The sequence below is a fragment of the Scyliorhinus torazame genome, chromosome 29 (genome assembly GCF_047496885.1).
Source record: "Scyliorhinus torazame isolate Kashiwa2021f chromosome 29, sScyTor2.1, whole genome shotgun sequence".
Taxonomy (NCBI): Eukaryota; Metazoa; Chordata; class Chondrichthyes; order Carcharhiniformes; family Scyliorhinidae; genus Scyliorhinus; species Scyliorhinus torazame.
Genome location: NC_092735.1, coordinates 26,615,518 through 26,636,237, shown reverse-complemented (window position 1 = coordinate 26,636,237; position 20,720 = coordinate 26,615,518). Strand labels below are relative to the sequence as shown.

At 49.2% G+C, this 20,720-nt stretch overlaps 1 protein-coding gene, 1 long non-coding RNA gene and 1 other non-coding gene across 5 annotated transcripts in view; all 3 read right to left on the bottom strand.

The window, feature by feature from the left end:
• Nucleotides 1-6,524, bottom strand: part of LOC140403966 (DNA polymerase delta catalytic subunit-like) — a 306,416-nt gene extending 299,892 nt beyond the window's left edge. For 2 of the 3 annotated variants that reach the window (XM_072492263.1, XM_072492265.1), the window contains exon 1: nucleotides 6,387-6,524. The gene's annotated coding sequence lies outside the window, so the exon portion shown is untranslated. The remainder of the gene's footprint in view (nucleotides 1-6,386) is intronic. The other variant, XM_072492264.1, reaches the window with a different exon arrangement.
• Nucleotides 6,525-16,344: 9,820 nt separating this feature from the next.
• LOC140403965 (uncharacterized) lies at nucleotides 16,345-19,635 on the bottom strand. The gene is made up of 3 exons (XR_011938444.1): nucleotides 19,138-19,635; nucleotides 18,286-18,325; nucleotides 16,345-17,781 (listed from the first exon to the last, which is right to left on the bottom strand). It is a non-coding gene; the product is annotated as an uncharacterized lncRNA (long non-coding RNA).
• LOC140404172 (small nucleolar RNA SNORD88) lies at nucleotides 18,854-18,947 on the bottom strand. Its single transcript, XR_011938472.1, has one exon. It is a non-coding gene; the product is annotated as a small nucleolar RNA SNORD88 (small nucleolar RNA).
• Nucleotides 19,636-20,720: the final 1,085 nt, after the last annotated feature.

Below are 20,720 nucleotides of genomic sequence, written 5' to 3'. Positions count from 1 at the left end.
CAAGAACTTTTGAGGGTGGACAGACAATATGCGGAAGCACCGGAGGAGGGATTGTACAGGGAAAGGCAAAGGCTGCATGTGGAATTTGACTTGCTGACTACAGGCACTGCAGAGGCACAATGGAGGAAGGCGCAGGGTGTTCAGTATGAATATGGAGAGAAGGCGAGCAGATTGCTGGCACACCAATTGAGGAAAAGGGGAGCAGCGAGGGAAATAGGGGGAGTGAGGGACGAGGACGGAGAGATGGAGCGGGGAGCGGAGAGAGTGAATGAAGTGTTCAAGACATTTTATAAAAAATTATATGAAGCCCAACCCCCGGATGGGAGGGAGAGAATGATGGACTTTTTGGATCGGCTGGAAATTCCCAAGGTGAAAGAGCAGGAAAGGGTGGGACTGGGAGCACAGATCGAGGTAGAAGAAGTGGTGAAAGGAATTAGGAGTATGCAGACGGGAAAGGCCCCGGGACCGGACGGATTCCCAGTTGAATTCTATAGGAAATATTTGGACTTGCTCGCCCCGGTACTGACGAGGACCTTTAACGAGGCAAAGGAAAGGGGACAACTGCCCCCGACTATGTCTGAAGCAACGATATCGCTTCTCTTAAAGAAGGAAAAGGACCCGCTACAATGCGGGTCCTACAGACCAATTTCCCTCCTAAATGTGGATGCCAAGGTCCTGGCCAAGGTAATGGCAATGAGAATAGAGGAATGTGTCCCGGGGGTGGTTCACGAGGACCAAACTGGGTTTGTGAAGGGGAGACAGCTGAACACGAATATACGGAGGCTGCTAGGGGTAATGATGATGGCCCCACCAGAGGGTGAAACGGAGATAGTAGTGGCGATGGATGCCGAGAAAGCATTTGATAGAGTAGAATGGGATTATTTGTGGGAGGTGTTGAGGAGATTTGGTTTTGGAGAGGGGTATGTTAGATGGGTGCAGCTATTGTATAGGGCCCCAGTGGCGAGTGTGGTCACGAATGGACGGGGATCGGCATATTTTCGGCTCCATAGAGGGACTAGGCAGGGATGTCCTCTGTCCCCATTACTGTTTGCACTGGCGATTGAGCCCCTGGCGATAGCGCTGAGGGGTTCCAAGAGATGGAGGGGAGTACTTAGGGGAGGAGAAGAACACCGGGTATCTTTGTATGCGGATGATTTGCTACTATATGTGGCGGATCCGGCGGAGGGGATGCCAGAAATAATGCGGATACTTGGGGAGTTTGGGGAGTTTTCAGGGTATAAACTGAACATGGGGAAGAGTGAGCTGTTTGTGGTGCATCCAGGGGAGCAGAGTAGAGAAATAGAGGACCTACCGTTGAGGAAGGTAACAAGAGACTTTCGTTACCTGGGGATCCAGATAGCTAAGAATTGGGGCACATTGCACAGGTTAAATTTAACGCGGTTGGTGGAGCAGATGGAGGAAGATTTCAAGAGATGGGATATGGTAGCCCTGTCAATGGCAGGGAGGGTGCAGGCGGTTAAGATGGTGGTCCTCCCGAGATTCCTCTTTGTGTTTCAGTGCCTCCCGGTGGTGATCACGAAGGCTTTTTTTTAAAAGGATAGAAAAGAGCATCATGGGTTTTGTTTGGGCCGGGAAGACTCCGAGAGTGAGGAAGGGATTCTTACAGCGTAGTAGGGATAGGGGGGGGGCTGGCACTACCGAGCCTAAGTGAGTACTATTGGGCCGCTAATATTTCAATGGTGAGTAAGTGGATGGGAGAGGAGGAGGGAGCGGCGTGGAAGAGATTAGAGAGGGCGTCCTGTAGGGGGACTAGCCTGCAGGCTATGGTGACAGCCCCATTGCCGTTCTCACCGAGGAACTACACCACAAGCCCGGTGGTGGTAGCTACACTGAAGATTTGGGGACAGTGGAGACGACATAGGGGAAGGACTGGAGCATTGGGGGGGTCCCCGATAAGAAACAACCATAGGTTTGCCCCGGGGGGAATGGATGGGGGATATGGAATGTGGCAAAGAGCAGGAATAACGCAACTGAAAGATCTATTTGTGGATGGGAAGTTCGCGAGTCTGGGAGCGCTGACCGAGAAATATGGGTTGCCCCAAGGGAATGCATTCAGGTATATGCAATTGAGGGCTTTTGCGAGGCAACAGGTGAGGGAATTTCCGCAGCTCCCGACACAAGAGGTGCAGGACAGAGTGATCTCAAAGACATGGGTGGGGGATGGTAAGGTGTCAGATATATATAGGGAAATGAGGGACGAGGGGGAGACTATGGTGGATGAACTAAAAGGGAAATGGGAAGAAGAGCTAGGGGAGGAGATCGAGGAGGGGCTGTGGGCAGATGCCCTAAGCAGGGTAAACTCGTCGTCCTCGTGTGCCAGGCTAAGCCTGATTCAGTTTAAGGTATTACACAGGGCACATATGACTGGAACACGGCTCAGTAAATTTTTTGGGGTGGAGGATAGGTGTGCGAGGTGCTCGAGAAGCCCAGCGAATCATACCCATATGTTTTGGGCATGCCCGGCACTACAGGGGTTTTGGATGGGGGTGACAAAGGTGCTTTCAAAAGTAGTAGGAGTCCGGGTCGAACCAAGCTGGGGGTTGGCTATATTTGGGGTTGCACAAGAGCCGGGAGTGCAGGAGGCGAGAGAGGCCGATGTTTTGGCCTTTGCGTCCCTAGTAGCCCGGCACAGGATCTTGTTAATGTGGAAAGAAGCCAAGCCCCCGGGGGTGGAGACCTGGATAAATGATATGGCGGGGTTTATAAAACTAGAGCGGATTAAGTTCGTCCTAAGGGGGTCGGCTCAAGGGTTCACCAGGCGGTGGCAACCGTTCGTCGAATATCTTGCGGATAGATAGATGGGGGGAAAAAAAGAAGGCAGCAGCAGCAGCCCAGGATTTGGGGGGGGGGGGGGGTGTAGCTTGTGACAAGGCAGTTGCCAATTAGGGCCAGTTTTCATGTTTGTTATTTAATATTTATTCATTTTTTGGTTTTTGTTTTTTGTTTATATAAAATAGGTCATTGATATCTGTGTTGTTATAATATTGTGTAAAGGATGCACAATGTACTGTGTTGGTTGACCAAAAATTTTCAATAAAATATTTATTTTAAAAAAAAGGAATGATATTCTGGCATTGGAGACAGTCCAGAGAAGGTTCACGGGGTTGATCCCGGGTATGGAGGGATTTTCTTTCGGGACTTGTGGGAGGAAATCGGAGCAGCTGGAGGAAACCCACGCAGACACGGGGAGAATGTGCAGACTCCACACAGTGACCCCAAGCCAGGACTCGAACCTGGGACCCTGGCACTGTGAAGCATCAGTGCTACTGTGCTACCGTGCAAATCGAATCCAGCAAGCTCAGGATTCGGGTATCACCACATCTAAAACTGCCCGCAATATGAATTCCTGCACCATCGGACCTGCCCCGCATCCCAGCGTTGAGAGGCTAACTGCTACCAAATGAAAACTAATCAGCACACCATTGAAGACTGCCCCTTACAAAATTCAGCGGCTTGCTCCGAGGTCTCCGTTTAGCCACTGCGGCAGCTATTGCCTGGCTCAAATAAAAAAAACATATTTTCCAATTCACCAGACCACACACACCTCAGCAAGATTAGCAGTCAACTGCTACTCCATCCATCAGTGCCACTCCTGGAGTGGGCTGGCAGAAGCCGCACACTGACACTCAAACCTTCCATTCCACCTCTTCCCCCACGTATGCGCAGATAGATCCCCCACAACACCACAGCTGAGAACCACAAGCACCTACATGCATCCTACTACAAGCCTGGGAGGCTCCATCCATTGCAAAACGAAACCTTTCGTTCTTAAAATAAAAAGATAAACGTGAAGAAAAGTTGCCAACCAATCCGCTCTCTCTTCTCACAGGTGCCGGTTTAGCTCAGCGGACTGGACAGCTGGCTTCTGATGCGGATGAGGCCAACGGTGTGGGTTTGATTCCCGTACCGGCAGAGGTTATCCAGCCTTCTCACCCTTGCCCCTCGCCTGAGGTGTGATGATCCTCAGGTTAAATCACCACCAGTCAGCCCTCCCCCATCAAAGGGGAAAGCAGCCCATGGTCATCTGGGAAAATGGCGACTTTACTTCTTCTCCTACAGTATTAGTTGTTGTTTTCCCCATTACAGGCGGTATTTTCTTATCCTGACGAGTGCAATACAAAAGCCGATTTATCATTCTTCAAAGCTCAATTTTATTTTCCCTGGGTCTGCTTGATGGAAACACATTGCGCCATACAGAACAACCAAACCGGACAGATCAGTAACTGTGCAGAACGCAGATTATTCTCTATCGCTGCCTCTCGCTCGATGTTTTCTCACAGATTAAAAGCAGGACCCGGTATTTCCTTTTGTGGATTTTCTTGCACCCAAGTCATGGATTTGACGAATGTTGCAACATCCAATGGCTCAAAATCCGGAGGAATACAAAGCTGGCTAGCAAGCAGAAGGTCAGATCAACAACTATTACAGTACTTGAAGTGGAGGGGTGTGTGTGGTGTGAGAGTGGAAGGGGTTTGGGTCAGACAAAACACATCAAGTTTACAACTGGCACCAAAAATAAAATAACCAGGGATCAGATCTCCCACACCAGGCAAATCATTTAGTTTCTGATTCACGACTCAAAGCCATTTTTGAAACTTGTGTTTGCTTTCCACACATGAGGATGGTGTTTCTTTTTCTTGAGCCAAGTCAGAGATTTGAGGGGGCGGGTTGTAAAAGTCAGAGGTTTTAAAGTCCCTGGTGTTTGATGCAGAAAGAGAGCGAGGATCCCAGCCTGGGCCTCAGACAATCATGCAGTAAACAAAACAGCCCCTCCCTCACCATCAAACCCTCCCCTCACCATCAACAACATCAACACCCCTTCCTCACCATCAACACCCCCCCCCCTCACCATCAACAACATCAACACCCCCCCTCACCATCAACACTCCCCCACCATCAACACCCCCCTCACCATCAACACCCCCCCCCACCATCAACACTCCCCCCCCACCATCAACACTCCCCCCCCACCATCAACACTCCCCCCCCACCATCAACACTCCCCCCTCACCATCAACACTCCCCCCCTCACCATCAACACTCCCCTCACCATCAACACCCCCCTCACCATCAACACCCCCCTCACCATCAACACCCCCTCCTCACCATCAACATCCCCCCTCACCATCAACACCCCCTCCCCACCATCAACACCCCCTCCCCACCATCAACACCCCCCCTCACCATCAACACCCCCTCCCCACCATCAACACCCCCTCCCCACCATCAACACCCCCCCCCCTCACCATCAACAACATCAACACCCCCCCCTCACCATCAACACTCCCCCACCATCAACACCCCCCTCACCATCAACACCCCCCCCACCATCAACATCCCCCCCCACCATCAACACTCCCCCCTCACCATCAACACTCCCCCCTCACCATCAACACCCCCCTCCCCACCATCAACACCCCCCCTCACCATCAACACCCCCCCTCACCATCAACACCCCCTCCCCACCATCAACACCCCCTCCCCACCATCAACCACCCCCTCACCATCAACATCCCCCCCCTCACCATCAACTCTCCCCCTCCTCACCATCAACACCCCCCTCCCCACCATCAACACCCCCCTCACCATCAACACCCTCCTCACCATCAACACTCCCCCTCCTCACCATCAACACTCCCCCTCCTCACCATCAACACACCCCCTCCTCACCATCAACACTCCCCCCTCACCATCAACACCCCCCTCACCATCAACACTCCCCTCACCATCAACACCCCCCCTCACCATCAACACCCCCCCTCACCATCAACACTCCCCTCACCATCAACACTCCCCCCCTCACCATCAACACTCCCCCCCTCACCATCAACACTCCCCCCCTCACCATCAACACTCCCCCCCTCACCATCAACACTCCCCCCTCACCATCAACACTCCCCCCCTCACCATCAACACTCCCCCCCTCACCATCAACACTCCCCCCCTCACCATCAACACTCCCCCCCTCACCATCAACACTCCCCCCTCACCATCAACACCCCCCCCCACCATCAACACCCCCCTCCTCACCATCAACACTCCCCCTCCTCACCATCAACACCCCCTCCCCACCATCAACACCCCCCTCACCATCAACACCCTCCTCACCATCAACACCCCCCTCCTCACCATCAACACTCCCCCCTCACCATCAACACTCCCCCCCCTCACCATCAACACTCCCCCCCTCACCATCAACATCCCCCCTCACCATCAACATCCCCCCTCACCATCAACACCCCCCCTCACCATCAACACCCTCCTCACCATCAACACTCCCCCCCCTCACCAATAATAATGCAGCAATTTAAACAGGATCTACCCCTTCACATAACATTGCTGTCAAGGGCCGGTTGGATCATTACCTCCTTACCCGGCGGCGGGTGATTTCCGGGCCGGGTGGAACTTTCCCCCTCTCCCACCTCTCCCGCAGCTTTGACAACTTCAGGGGAACCCGCGGGCGCAACCGAACTCTGCACTGGGCCTTCCTCTCCTCCCCTCCCTCCCCCACAGTCCCCGCCCCTCTACCCCCCTCCCATTGGTCGCCCGCCGCCCATCCGCCACTCCCGTTGGCCGCCCGTCCCGTCCCTCCCATTGGCCGACCGCCCATCTGCCCCGCCCATTGGCCGCCCGGCTCTCCCTCCCATTGGGCCGTCGGCCGGCCCGTCCCTCGCATTGGCCCGCGCCCGTCCGACATTGCCCGCCGCCCGCCCAGCCCTCCCATTGGTCCGCGCCGACGTCACCCGGCGCCCGGCTGCCAATCAAGTTCGGTGGAGGCGCGCTCGGCGTCGGCGTCACATCCGCCGGAGGACGGCGCCGGACGATGTCGGATTTTTTTTTGTTCCTTCCCTCTCGACGGTTGAAGTGAGCGCAGCCGCCGGGGCTCATCAAAATAAAAGTTTATTCGGTATTTCCATTCGCAGCCGTTTGTTTGTATTCCCCGCCCGGGGGACGGGGCTGGTCCAGCCAGCTTTGCCCGCTGCCTTTTGCGACATTGGGCGCCATCTTTGTGCGGGGCGCCATCTTTGTGCGGGGCGCCATCTTTGTGCGGGGCGCCAGTGGCTGCTGCTGTGGACTCTCCAACTCCAGACACTCCCTACAGTGCAGAAGGAGGTTTCACCTGAGGAAGGAGCAGCGCTCCGAAAGCTAGTGACATCGAAACAAACCTGTTGGACTTTAACCTGGTGTTGTAAGACTTCGTACTGTGCTCACCCCAGTCCAACGCCGGCATCTCCACATCATGCAGAAGGAGGAGCAGGCCACTCAGCCCATTTTGTCTGCGCTGACCTTCTGAAAGAAGCATCCTATATCCAGGCCCACCACCCAACCCTGTAACCTCGTGCATTGATCGTGGTCAACCTCACCTTTGGGGCTGCGGGAGGATGCCGGAGCACCCGGAGGAAACCTGCCGACACGGGGACAACAGGAGCGGGCATGGGTGTTGCAGTGGTTAGCACTGCTGCCCCACAGCGCCGAGGACCTGGTTTGAATCCCGGCCCTGGGTAGCTGTCCGTGTGGAGTTTGCACATTCTTCCCGTGTCTGTGTGGGTCTCATCCACGACCCAAAGATGTGCAGGCTAGGTGGATTGGCCACGCTAAATTGTCCTTTAATTGGGGGAAAAAAAATAATTGGGTCTTTTTTTTTTTTTAAGTACATCGCAATCAAAGGATCTATGAGCAAGGATCTAGGGAAGCACGGTAGCATTGTGGATAGCACAATTGCTTCACAGCTCCAGGGTCCCAGGTTCGATTCCTGCTTGGCTCACTGTCTGTGCGGAGTCTGCACAACCTCCCCGTGTGTGCGTGGGTTTCCTCCGGGTGCTCTGGTTTCCTCCCACAGTCCAAAGATGTGCAGGTTAGGGGGATTGGCCATGATAAATTGCCCTTAGTGTCCAAAATTGCCCTTAGTGTTGGGTGGGGTTACTGGGATAGGGTGGAGATGTTGACCTTGGGTAGGGTGCTCTTTCCAAGAGCCGGTGCAGACTTGATGGGCCGAATGGCCTCCTTCTGCACTGTAAATTCTATGATCTATTTAGAAGTCATTCAATTCCTTATAAATGGGACCTAGGGTCATCTGGACTCAACGTTAGCTTATTTCTCTCCCCACAGATGCTGCCAGACCTGCTGTGATTTTCCAGCATTTTCTCTCTGCCTTTCAGGATCGACCTTTTGTCCTCAGAAATTGTTGGAGTTTAAGGGCGGAGAATAAATGCTCCATATGCGACCCCAGATTGGTCTGTTTTACATAAATCAGGGTGACATGATGGCTAGCACTGCTGCCTCAGCTCCAGGGTCTCTGGTTCCATTCTAGCCTGGGGTGACTCTATGTGGAGTTTGCACTTTCTCCCCGTGTCGCATGGCTTTCCTTCCACAGTCCAAAGATGTGGAGGTTAGGTGGATTGGCCATGCAAAATTTCCCCTTGGGTGTCCAAAAGGTTGGGTTACAGGGATAGGGTGGAGGTGTGGGCTTAAGTAGGCTACTCTTTCCAAGAGCCGTTGCAGACTCAATGGGCTGAATGGCTTCCTTCTGCACTGTAAATTCTATGATTAAATGCCTTATTGGTGTCTCTGTTTTACTAATTCTATTACCCTTAGAGTTGAGCACAGAGCGAACAGTCTTAGAGTTTGCCCTCTTCCTAGTAAGAAAAGCTAGGTATCTACTTGGTTCGTGTCCAAACTCCAATAACTTCTATTTGGCTAATTTTAAATTCTCTCCCATTGAGTCAACGAGGAGTCCAGCGTCATTCGAGTGACATTAATTTTCCAGCATGTTTTGCTTTGAATACATTTTTTTAAATTCTCTTGGGGCCGGGATCGAACCTGGGACCTTGGTGCTGTGAGGCAGCAGTGCTAACCATCATGGCGCCCTTTATTTTGAATACATAACTCCAGCATCTGCAGTATTTTGTTTTTATTTTATTGTTTCATTCACTGTCACTTCCCTTCCAGCAATGTTTACCTTGAAGAAGTTCTGCTTTTCCTTTCGATGGACACGGAACATTGCCTCGGTTTCTCTCTCTCTTCCCAGATGCTGCCTGACCTATATTATATCTCACAGAAACAATAAGGACCCCAGCACTGATCCCTGTGGGAAGCCATTGGGCACTGGTCTCCAGTCACACAAACGGCCTTCTACCGCCACCCTCTGTCTCCTACCTGTAGCCTAGTTTTGGATCCAACTTGCCAAGTTACCCTGGATCCCATGTGCTTTTATCTTTTTGATCAGTTTCTGATTTGGGACCATGTCAAAGGCTTTGCTGAAATCCATATAAACTACATCAACTGCACTACCCTCATCTACACACCTGGTCACCTCCTCAAAACAGTCAATGAAATTTGTTGGGCATTGCCTCCCTCTGACAAAGCCATGCTGACCGTCCCTGATCAAACCTTGCCACTCCATTTTCTCCAATAATTCCCCTACCACTGATGTGAGACTCACTGGCCTGAAAGTCCCTGATTTATCTCGACCACCCTTCTTGAAAAGTGGAACCACATTAGCTATCCTCCAAACTCTGGCACCGCCCCTGTAGCTACAGAGGAATGAATGTCTCCCGCAGCAGCCTGGGATACAACTCATCTGGACCACTTTTAAATCCACCAAAACCTCCAACACTTCCTCACTCCCTATGGCAAACTGTTCAAGAACCTTACAGTCCCTCTCCCGAATTCTGAACTTACTGTTATGGGCCAGAGTTTAGAGAACCCCAAAGTGTATCATGGAGTTCACCTGACCCACAACTTTTAATAGATTGTGGTATGGGGAGCACACGGCCCACTCTACAGGTGTGGTAGAGCAGAAATGGAAAAGTATTTTTTAAAGCAAAACAATGTTTATTCTATGAACTCAAGTTAACCTTTTTAAAACATACAATGAACATCTTAGCAACCATCAATTCAAATACAATCCCCAAAGACTACAACACTAAGTAATCCTTTAAGCTTTCCTTTTAACATCCATAAGACTTAAAAACGCCTTTTTTACAGAAAGACATCAGGCTTAACTTCACTACTGAGAACAGTTACCACGTTGAAATCAGCAAATGGACATTCATAAGCTTGCAGAGATTCACACACATCCTGCTGTGGTTGCAGCTTCTCCAAAACTAAAATGAAACCAAACCCACCCTGCAGCAAAAAGCCTGAAGCGAAAGTAAAAAGCTGACAGACAGCCCAGCGCCACCCACTCTCTGACATCACTGCAGTAATAAACACCCATTTCTTAAAGGTACTCTACAGATATTTATATACACACCCATTTATAAACACCTATTTCTTAAAGGTACTCTCACATGGCATTACATCCCTCCTCTCGAGTGAAGACAGACGTGAAGTGCTCGTTTAACACCCTACCAGTGTCGTCCGGCTCCAGGCACAGATTGCCCCCTTAATATACTGATAGAATATCTTGGGATTCTGCCTAATCTTACCGAACAGTGCTTTTTCATACCCCTCTTTGCTCTCCAAATTGCTTTAAGATCCCCCCCCCTGCGCTTTCTACATGGCCTCTGCTGATTTCCTCTCTTTTGACAGTCACAAGATTACACATTCACCAGCAGCAGAGACAAGAATAGAAATATAGGAATAGGAAGAAGCCGTTTAACCTCAAACTTGTTCCAACCAGTCAATTAGGTCATGGGTGATCTGTGACCCAGCTCGATGTAACCACCTTTGTCCCATATCCTTCAACATCTTTGGTTTACAAAAGTCTATATTGCAGCAAACCCAGTAGATTCTTCATGTGGCCTCGAAACATTAACTCTGCTTCCCTCTCCACAGGCGGTATCAGACCTGAGCCTACACAACTGGCCTGTCACCGCCACGATCAAAGGCAAAAGGTTTAACCAGAGTTTGCATTTATTGTTGCCACCGAGATTTTTTAGCTGAAAATAGCACGTGTAAACATTGCATCAGGTACCAGAATGGCTCAGCCAAGATGCCAGACTAGGACAGATTGACCCTTGCTGTATGGGTTCACGTTTACAGGTGGCTGGTTATGGTAGAGGATGTCTCCTGCAAATATGCCCTGGAATAGTTAGTCGCCTGTTGGCAAAGAGGTAATAATAATCGCTTATTGTCACAAGTAGGCTTCAGTGAAATTACTGTGAAAAGCCCCTAGTCGCCACATTCCGGCGCCTGTTCAGGGAGGCGGGTACGGGAATTGAACCCGCGCTGCTGCCTTGTTCTGCATTACAAGCCAGTTGTTTAGCCCACTGTGCTAAACCAGCCCCATAACTCTGGATCAATAGCGCATCAGTACAGCAACCCCATGATGTGTGAATTAATTTCAGCACATCAGATCACATCTGGAGTATTATCTGCAATATAGGTTGCTTTATTGAAGGAAAAATGGAAATACATTGGCAGCAGTACGGAGAAGGTTTACCAGGCTAATACCTGGAATGGGTGGGGTGTGTTATGAGGAAAGGAAAATGAAGGAGCTGCGCTCCGAAAGCAAGTGATTACAAACAAACCTGTTGGACTTTTACCTGGTGTTGTAAGACCTCTTACTGAGGATAGGTTGGACGGGCTGGGCTAGTATCCACTGGGGTTTAGAAGAGTAAGAGGCGACTTGATTGAAACGTACAAGACCCTGAGGGGTATTGACACGGTGGGAGTGGAGAGGATGTTTCGTCTTGTCAGAAAATCTAGAACTAGGGGTCACTGTTTAAAAATAAAGAGTCGCCCATTTAAAACTGATGACGTGAAATTAATGCTCAGAAGGTGGTGTGTATCTGGAACTCTCCTCCTCAAATGGCAGTGGAGCAGAATCTTTGAATATTTTTAAAGCAGAGGTGGATAGACTCTTCTTAAGCCATGGGGTTAAAGGTTATTGAGGGTATGTGGGATGTAAATTTGATCAGATCAGCCATGATATTATAAAATGAGGTGCACTCGAGAGACTAAACGGCCCTCCCCCGACTCCTAGTTTGGATGCTCACCTCTGCAACATTTTTTATTTTATTTTTTAAAATAAATTTGGAACACCCAATTCTTTATTTTTTCCAATTGAGGGTAATTTGGCGTGGCCAATCTACCTGCCCTGCACATCTTTGGGTCGTGGGGGTGAGACCCACGCAGACACGGACAGTGATCCAGGGCCTGGATCGAACCCGGGTCCTCGGTGCCGTGAGGCCGCAGTGCTAACCCACTGCGCCACCGTGCCGCCCGCCTCTCCAACTTTGAGTCAATTGAAGCAGAGGACTGGAGACAGATTGCACAGAGGCAGGAACGCCAGGAGATTGAGAACCAGAATCTTCGATGCAATTCAAGGACAGGTGAGACCAGGGCGGTATCCTGTTTTACAATGCAACTGTGTGAAAGCCACTCCAGCATACTGTTTCCAACTCCTATTTCACTGTAATCTTGCACCTCCATATTGCAATGAGTCGTCAAGCTTCTTCTCTGACTACTTATGTGGATTACGAAAGACCCCATAGCTTTATTTAAAAATCAAGGGAATTCTCATTAAAATTATTGCCTTAACCAACACCAGCAACTTAAAGGTACATTGACTCATCATCTAATTTTGTTGTTCTTTACAGGAAAAAAAATCACCATTCTGCAACCAATAGATGCTGCTTAAAATGAAGGTGTTGCATGTGGGATGAGTGTAAACCGGTGGTCGAGGTATAAGATAAAATAATCAAAACGCTGTTTCAACTGGTTTGTTTCAGTTTCCCCCTTGTCCTCCGACAAGTCTGCACTGCTTTAAATACTATCCTACTGTGAGAGGAAAATTCCTTACTTGTGGACTCAGTGTTAGCCAGATTACGATATCTGCGTCAGGCAACTGAGAATCCCACCCAGTACCTAGTTTCTACCATTTAATATCATGGCTGATTTGCATCCAACTTCACGTACCTCTCTATTCCCAAGTGTCAAAAAATCTATGGATTTCAATCGTGAATATACTCAATCACCAACATGGGTGGAGATTCCTAAGATTTCTCCTAATCTGTCATAATTGTCAACACCTTATTCCCAGACAGTGCTCCTAGTTTTCCAGCCAGGAGAAAGTCTTAGCATATACCCATCAACTCCAAGTGTAGAAGGAGGCCATTCAGTCCATCGAGTCTCCAGTGACCCTCTGAAAGAGCACCCATCTAGACACATTCCATTGCCCTATCTCTGCACATCTTTGGACACTAAGGGCAATTGATCATGGCCAATCCACCTAACCTGCATATCTTTGGACCGTTGGGGGGGGGGGGGGGGGGGGGACCTGGAGCACCCGGAGGAAACCCACGTTGCCACTGGGAGAAAGTACAAACTCCACAGTTACCCAAGTCCGGAATTGGCCCCAGGTCCCTGGCGCTGAGATGCAGTGCTGACCACAATCCCGCCCTCCGTGTTCCAACATCCTGCCCTGAACTAAACTGCCCCAACACTCCAAAACCAAGCCTGTTTTCCTTGCATTTGTGGGCAGCAGTGGATAGCACTACTGCCTCACGGTGGCGAGAACCCGGGTTCGATCCTGGCACCGGGTCACTGTCCGTGTGGATTTTGCACATTCTCCCAGTGTCTGCGTGGGTTTCGCCCCCACAATAGGCACATGGAGCACACCAGAATGACATAGACTGGTAAAGCACAACATCGAGGGCCAAAGGGCCAGTTCTGTGCTGTACTGTTCTATGTTTGTTAACCCAAAGATGTGCAGGGTAGGTGAATTGGCCACACTAAATTGCTCCTTAATTGGGGAAAAAAAATTCGCTGCATTTGTCATCTTTTCTCTCTCTAGGCGTACCAACTCTTGCTGCTCTGTAATTCCAATGTCACAAACAACCCTCCAATATGTTGTCCAAGTGGCTGCTGTAAAATGAGACATCTATCAGCAAGCTTCCCGGGATGGGGATGACCAAAGCCACAGACAATCCAAACAGAACGATTAGCAATCACTGAGTGATGACCGACAGGGAACCTCGTACATTCTCCAGAATAGCTGCTTCGAGCCAGTCCATTTGGGGCCCGAGAAGCAGTACACAAGGAAACAAAAACAAAACGCCAGATGCTGGAAACCTTCAGGCACTTGCATACCCTGAGCAACAGATGGCAGCAGAGGTTGCATTAACTATTGAAAAATCAAAACAAACCAAAAGTGGATCTGCAGGTTTACCTGCCTGGAAGGCCACGGAGAAACCTGGACTCGTGCAAACTCCACCTTCCCCAGTGAAAAGGCAACTAGAGCACTAGCAACGAGCTACATGAAAATCAACTGTACCTTTCTACAAATGATGTGGAGATGCCGGCATTGCACTGGGGTGGGCAGTCCAAGTCTCACACCAGATTTTAAGTCCCAACAGGTTTTGTTTCGAATCACCAGCTTTCGGAGCGCAGCTCCTTCCATCACCTGATGACTTTAACTTGGTGTTGTAAGACGTCTTATTGTGCCTTTCTACAGGGCCAGCGAGATCAAAGCCAACCTGTCCTGTACCTCCCTCACATCAAACACAGCTGGTTTGTCACTTATCTTTTACATCCAATTCTATTGGTTCCATGGACCTGGAAAATAGTGGCAACACTTTGCAGAACATTGCTCCTGTATCGCAGACGTGATCCCAAACTCCCAGATACCTGTCATTTTAATTCTCCACCTTGTCCTTGGCCCATTGCAGCTCAACCCAAGCGTGAGGAACAGCAGCTCTTTGTATTCAGCTGCCCATCAAGTGCCAGGGACTCGGGTTCAACTGCAGCCTTGGGTGACCGCATGCACGTTCTCCGTGTCTTTCCTCCCTCACTCCAAAGATGAGCAGGTGAGGTGGATTGGCCCTTAGTGTCCAAAGCTGTGCATGATGTGGAGATGCTGGCGTTGGGACTGGGGTGGGCACAGTAAGAAGCCTTACACCAGGTTAAAGTCCAACAGGTTTGTTTCGAATCACTAGCTTTCGGAGCGCTGCTCCTTCATCACGTGGTGCCTTTTTAAAAAATAAATTTAGAGTACCCAATTATTTGTGTTTCCAATTAAGGGGCAATTTAGCACGGCCAATCCACCTAACCTGCACATCTTTGGGTTGTGGGGGTGAAACCCATGAGGAAAATGTGCAAACTCCACATGGACAGTGGCCAAGATTCAAAACCGGGTCCTCAGCGCCAGTCCCAGTGCTAACCATTGCACCACATGCCACCCCCTCGCCCGATGACTTTAACCTGGTGTTGTAAGACTTCTAACTGTGCCTTGCTACAAAGATAATTTGTTTCTACAGGACCAGGGTGAAGGTCTAGGATGGGGTACTCTTTCAGAGGGGCAGTGCAGACCGCACACGCCGAGTGGTCTCCTTCTGCACTGGGGATTCTAGGAAATCCTTGCAGCAGCCCACATTTGCTCGACTGATTCCTGGTACGAAGGGGCCCGTCTTACATGGAAGAGGTTGAGCAGATCGTCCTCTCTCCAGGTTAAGTGTGGAATTCGCTTCCCCAGAAGGGCTGATCGCTAAATACATTCAAGGCAGAGTTAAACATTTTTGATCCACAAGCGAGTCACGGGTTATGGGGAGGCAGACCAAAAAGCACGGCACAATCATATCAGACATGGTCACATCAAATTGCAGAGCAGGGGAGGCTCATTTGTACATTGTCCCATTCATTTTAGTTTTACCCGTTATTTGCACAAACTGATTTTGAACTTTTCCCAGTTCCAATGAAAGTTCACTTACTTAACGGTCCTCTCTCAGGACACATTTTACAATCTTTTTTTCCCTCATATTAAGTGTGGCTAATCCACCTACCCTGCACATCTTGTGTTGTGGAGCGAGACCCATGCAGACACAGGGAGAATTGCACCACACGGACAGTGACCCAGTGCCGTGAGGCAGCATTGCTAACCACTGTGCCACCACTCCCCCAGATCCTACCACCTGTGCCAGCACAGATTCAGTGGTGGTTAGCTGAAACACTAGTTGATTTTATTGGCTAATACTGGCAGTCAGTGCCCACTGTGCAGAATGCAACATTCCACTGGCACTGGATTTGCCAACAAATAGAACAGCTGCCCACACCCCCTACACTCCCAAATGGGGGTGTCAGCAAGTTGGGCATAACACCCAACAGCTGTACCAGTCACTGCTTGCCAAACAGTTGCATGCTCACTCTTCCTGGCTTCCAGACATCACCATCAGTTCGTTCCACTGCAGTTGGCCTGCTCGATGGATGTGGAGATACTGGCATTGGACTGGGGTGGGCACAGCAAGTCTTACAACACCAAGTCCAACAGGTTTGTTTTGAATCACTAGCTTTGGAGCATAGCTCCTTCATGAGGTAAGTCATTGCTCAGTGTTATTGTCGATCACAACTCAGCGAATACAGCTTACCAATAAAGAGACACACTTAAATTTTTTAAATTACTTTAATCAGACAGCACTTTACATGCACCACTGCAAAATATCCCAAACTGGTGAGATTCACAGAGATATCTGGTAGTCAGAGCTATACGGGAGTCTCAGAAACCGGTCAACAGCCTGGGAGGGGGACACCTACAATTTACACAAGGTCAATTTTAAAGTGACAGGAATCACCTCTGTCCAATTCATGGAGCTCACCTCTGTTGTACAGGACTAAGCAGCCAAAGGGCAACTCGATTACTTTTTAAAAAAATAAATTGAGTACTCAATTCATTTTTCCAATTAAGGGACAATTTAGCATGGCCAATCCACCTAGCACATCTTTGGGTTGTGGGGACAAAACCCACGCAGACACAGGGAGAATGTGCAAACTCCACACAGACAGTGACCCAGAGCTGGGATGGAACCCGGGACCTCAGTGCCATGAGGCAGCAGTGTTAACCACTGCGCGACCGTGCTGCCCTGGGCAACTCTATTATAAACCATTGTCATGAGAGTACCTTTAAGAAATGGATGTTTAAGCAATGTACCTTTAACAGATGAAGCTGATCATATTACTGAAGTGATGATGTGGAGATGCCAGTGTTGGACTGGGGTGAGCAGTCAGAAGTCTTACAACACCAGGTTAAAGTCCCACAGGTTTGTTTCAAACCTGTGGGACTTTAACCTGTTGTAAGACTGCTTACTGTACTGAAGTGATGTCACCGGGGGGGGGGGGGGGGGGGGGGGGAAGAGCTGAGCTCACTTGTTTTTGAAGTTTCAGTTTGAAAAAGAGCTTGGGTGTGTGTCTGAGTTTTGCAGTGAGCTGGATCTGCTGTGATCTCTGCCATGAAAGACCATCTCTGGATCATTTGGGTGATTTAAACTCATAATAGTAATGCCTTTAACCTGATGTGTTTCTGTTTAAAGGTGTTAAGTCTCATGAATGTTGAAAGGGATAACTGAAGGATTATTTAGTGTTGGAATATTTTCAGGGTTATCTTTGAAGTAAGGGGTGTTAAGAGATCCAATGTTTATTTAAGAGGTTAAATTGAGATCATGGAATAAACATAGTTTTGTATTTAAAAACCCACGTGTCCAGAATTGTGATATCACACCTGGAGAACAAGCCGCGTGCTTCAAAAGCAACAATCCATTAAAGGGAGAGGTTGGTTGAACTCCATGATACATTTTGGGGTTTTGAAAATGCCTTGCCCATAACACCATTGTTGGTTGGTAGGTAGCCTGGAATCTTCCACTCCATGTCATTACAATACATGCAGCAAGTGTCAGTGTAGAGGCCTCAAAGAAAACTGGAATTTAAGACCTTATGCAACTTTCTCCCTCCCCCTCCCCAAGAAGCGCACATCCAGTATAGGTAGGGTCGATCCACTTCCATCTGGGAGAACAGGCTCTGCTCAGGTTTTCAGGGTTGAAATCACACCTAGTGCAAAAATTAAAGTCTGTTAGCACAGTCAGTAAATCACATTTAACACAATCCAGCCACTGTAAAATGAACTGCAGATTTCACAGTAACAAATCTGTCACAACCCCACGAGCAGCCTCCCAAACTTTTCCTCAGTTCTGCTGATATGTCAGTTCAGCAGGTGCACTTTCTGAATCAGTAACACTCATAGCCCAGTGCTAACCATCATTGGTAAAAGCAGGAGACTCCTCTCAAAAAGCCAGGGCAGTGATGTATCAATACTCAAGTGTGTTCATGGCAACAATGTCAGACTGGTTTTATTTATCAATCCAGTCACAAGGCTCCAGCCAGCAAGAGCATGAAGCAGCATTGATGGGACTAGCTCTCATCAGTCCCAGTTTTCGGTTTGTGACCAACCACATGCAATGTGGGCATCTCAAAGAGGCCGTTTGGCCCATTGCCATCAGTGCTGGGGACATGGGAAAGCAGGCAAATGTTAAAACAAAAAAACTAAACACTTACAGTTAGTGATTTCCACAGACCCAAGATGTGTTTTTCCAACCTGGATAAGCAGATAAATTTAATCAGCTGAAGTTGTATTTAGAATCTTAAACATATTACACATAGATCACATTGTGACAAACCACCTGAAAATGAGTAAATACCATGCAACCAGCATTGTAATCCAACCCCGTTTAAATGTATTAATTCAAAACAAGGCTTCCAAATCGGAGAAAAAGAGCTGCCCCGTTTTGTGGTAATGATCAGCGGTTAAATGGTGGACAAAGGGTCATCAGGACTCGAAACGTTAGCTCTTCTCTCTCCCTACAGACGCTGCCAGACCTGCTGAGATTTTCCAGCATTTTCTTTCTGGTTTCAGATTCCAGCATCCGCAGTAATCTACATGATCTTGAGGCATTGGAAATGTTAAATAATTCAATAGCAATAAACTATTTGCTCAGGAGGGAACAGGGAACATTAATCAGAGCTCGACTGATCAGGGTAAAAATCAGGAAGCACTTTACCCACATAAAAATGGCAGTGGAAATCTAGAACCCTATAGTACTAAATTCTAGGCCTCCAAGCAGGGTCCTCACTCAGGCACCCGGAGTGTCAAGTCACCGAGTGGCACGTGTATCCCTCACAAAGTGTGTCAGAGCCCAGTGCTAGCATCATGGTGAGAACCACGCTGGGAGGCTAAACTCCCCCCCCCCCCCCCCCCCCCAAAACCACCGTCCCAAAGGGATTTATAGAAACATAGGAAACAAGGGCAGGAGGCCATTTAGCCCACAGCACCATTCAAGATGATCATTAGTATTAAGGGGACCAGTTTATGCACCGATACATTTCTCGCGGGTGACGGGAGACACTTACCCCTACGGATAAAGCTGACGTTCCAGAAGATTCAAACACTTCGTGGCCAACTTCCCCATCCAAACTAAAAGGTGTTTAGGACCCACCCATCCCTAAAAAGGAGAACCCTCACAATGTGGTCCCTTGCTCCCGACCATGCTCGCTCTAAACAGTGGAGGGGATCACCTCGTGGTTCTCAGTCATCCTCCGCTCTTCCCCTCCACTCCCTCCCGCTTTATTAGAGGGGGACGACCAATTCACTTCTATTTTAAGTGACCATGCCGGAGCGAGTGGCACCTTTAAGGGGCCACGTTCTAAAATGGAACGCTGCGACACCACCGCCCCATTGTTGCAATTTCAGCCGCCCGTGTGTATGGAGCGGCTTCCCCCGGGGAGGGGATTCCCAATCCCCAGACCTCGCTGCAGCCTCCACACTCCCCCTTAACTCTCTCTCTCAACACTCTTTTTCTTTCTTTCTTTCTTTCTTTCTTTCTTTCTTTCTTTCTCTCGCTCTCTCTCTCTCTCTCTCTCTCTCAACCCTCCCTCCCTTCCCCACACTTCCATCCTCACCACCTCCCAGGCCGCCAAGAGGCAGATCGCTCTTCCCGCAGCCCTTTTATACCCCAAGCCTCCAGGTCCTGCTCGTTAGGCAATGAGAAAATACGCCTGCGCCATTCACGTGGGGGCTTATGGGATTTATTGCTCTGAAATGTATTTTTTTTTTAAATGTTGCTCGTCCAGAATTTGCTTAGCTGCCCCCCCATCGAAAGATTAGAATTGTTCCGAGGCATTTGAATAGCCACCCGAGCCTTGAGCTTGAGGACCTTTTATAGGGCCCAACTACTATAATTGAATAAGGCAGAAAGAAAAAAACATGTTTTTTGTGAATGATGACCTGCTATGTTTATCTACACGTAGCAGGAGTTAACATCCGCCACTTACACTGGCGTGATGTGTGTCAACTAAGCAAAAGAACGCAAAATAACTAATGGATAAAACAAAAGGGAGGTGCTCCAAAATAACGAGTGGAGCACAGCCCAAAAAGAAAGAGTACAAAGTCTTACAACACCAGGTTAAAGTCCAACAGGTTTGTTTCGATGTCACTAGCTTTCGGAGCGCTGCTCCTTCCTCAGGTGAATGAAGAGGTCTGTTCCAGGAACACATATATAGACAAATTCAAAGATGCCAAACAATGCTTGGAATACGAGCATTAGCAGGTGATTAAATCTTTACAGATCCAGAGATGGGGTAACCCCAGGTTAAAGAGGCGTGAATTGTACCAAGCCAGGACAGTTGGTAGGATTTTGCAGGCCAGGTGGTGGGGGGGTGAATGTAATGTGACATGAATCCCAGGTCCCGGTTGAAGGGCAGCACGGTATAGCACAATAAGAAGGGCAGCATGGTAACATAGTGGTTAGCACTATGGCTTCACAGTGCCAGGGTCTCAGGTTCGATTCCCGGCCTGGGTCGCGGTCTGCACGTTCTCCCCGTGTCTGCATGGGTTTCCTCCGGGTGCTCCAGTTTCCTCCAAGTCCCGAAAGACGCGCTGTTGGGTGAATTGGACATTCTGAATTCTCCCTCCGTGTACCCGAACAGGCGCCGGA